The sequence below is a fragment of the Meleagris gallopavo genome, chromosome 1 (assembly GCF_000146605.3).
Source record: "Meleagris gallopavo isolate NT-WF06-2002-E0010 breed Aviagen turkey brand Nicholas breeding stock chromosome 1, Turkey_5.1, whole genome shotgun sequence".
In the NCBI taxonomy this organism is placed as follows: Eukaryota; Metazoa; Chordata; class Aves; order Galliformes; family Phasianidae; genus Meleagris; species Meleagris gallopavo.
The window spans coordinates 189,357,940-189,359,753 of record NC_015011.2 but is presented as its reverse complement, the minus strand read 5'-3'; positions in this window follow the sequence as shown (position 1 = coordinate 189,359,753).

The following is a 1,814-nucleotide window of genomic DNA, read 5'->3' as shown; positions in this document are numbered from 1 at the left end:
ACCCTGGGGGTTGGGGTCTTGTGGGAATACAAGAAAGTCTATTCAGAGCAAGGCTGAGAACCAAGGACATCTCCAGAAGAAGAGAAAAGCAAAAGGAATGGCTCATGGCCCTGACTGGATGAGTGCTGCATGCACGGTTATGGAGTGTTTGTGGAATGCTTTGCTGACGCGTAAAGGCAGAGGGGAAAGCTGTGAAGGTTGATGGGAAAGCTAAAAAAGGAAACTTGTGAATGTACATACGTGATGTGAGAACCTGTCATAAAGGATTTGGATCGTTCACATCCGAGTCTGTGCCTGGTTGCCACACCACACGATGTCAGGGCAGTGTCCCAGTGCTGCCTGAGATCTGTGCCCACCGCCCAACGGGGCACAGCCTTTCCCTCACCCCACATCCTCTCCTGACAGCTCCATGCCATTCCCTCGAGGCCTGTCCTGGTCACGCAGAAGCAGAGCTCAGTGCTGCACCTCTGCTCCTTTAGAGAGCTGTAGGGCCATGAAGGGCTGCAGGGCTGCAAGGTCCCCACTCAGCCTCCTCTGCTCTGGGCTGAAAAACACAAGGGACCTCAGCTGCTCCTCATACATCTTTCGCTCTTGACCCTTAATCATCTTCACAGACTTCCTCTAGATACTCACTAATGCTTTGATGTCCTTTGCTTCCTGTGGTGTCCAAACCTGTACCCAGTGCTCGAGGAGAGGCCACAGGAGTGCATGGCAGTGTGGTCACCCCAGCCTTCCCTTCTCCAGGCTGAATACCCATGGTTTGCCCAGCTTTTCTCCATATGAGTTGGGCTTCAGGCTTGGGAGGATTGGAGGGCATAGGGAGCGTTGAGAGCAGGAGAGCACAGGAAGATTGGGATCACTGGGGAATGGGGAACCCGAGGAGCCTCGTGTTCTTTGGGAGCTTGGAGAGCTGGGGGCTCGTCCTGGCAGCTGTGAGAAAGCCCTGAGACCAATACCATATTCCCTTCATGGGGAAAAGGGGGAGGAATTTACGACTGCCATGGAATGCCAGGAGAGCCATCCTGGTGCAGCGCTGTGCTTTGCAATCCATCTGGCCCTGAAGATCCCCTGAGTGCTGGACACCTCCCCGTGACGTTCCCATCGGGTGCACCAGACACAAGCATGATGAGCTGAGATGCTTGAGCTTTTCAGCACTGCTTGCTCTGCTGAATGCTGTGATCCCAAAGGCTGAGAGCATCTTTGCTTGTGAGCCCTGCTGCGCTCAGCTCCACCGTGCCACTTCTGCAGGGACACAGGGACAGCAGCCCAGGCACAGAGCTGCAGGGGCACGGCTCACCTCACCCCCAGCCTGGATGGCCTCCACTGGGAGTTCTGTACAGAGCCTATGGGACCCAGACAGCAGAGCAGCACCCCAGAACCGAGCTGCCCCAGCTCTGGTGCTGCCTTCCTGCTGATGCTGCAGAGGAGATGGTGGGGATGTTCTCCAGTCACCTTCTGGCTCAGAGCTGCCCCTGCCAATCCCCAACTCAGCACTGCACAGTGTGATTGGGGCAGAACTGCAGGTTGAGCTGCCCCACAGCCCGGGGCACACACGCACGCCTCAATCCCGCAGGAGACCCAGGTCCCCACACGCCCCCAGGTCCCACCAGGACCGGAACGCAGCACTGCAACACACACGGCACCGACGTGCTGATGCTCGAGGTTTAATGAGAGAAAGAAGAGGAGGACACAAGCTGTGGCCATGAGGCACAGCCTGGCTCAGACACACGCGCTGAGCAGCACAGTTCTGCACGCCGCCGGCCCTTGGGCACACGTCTCTACCCATCCCCCACACTTGGTTTCTGCTGCTGCCC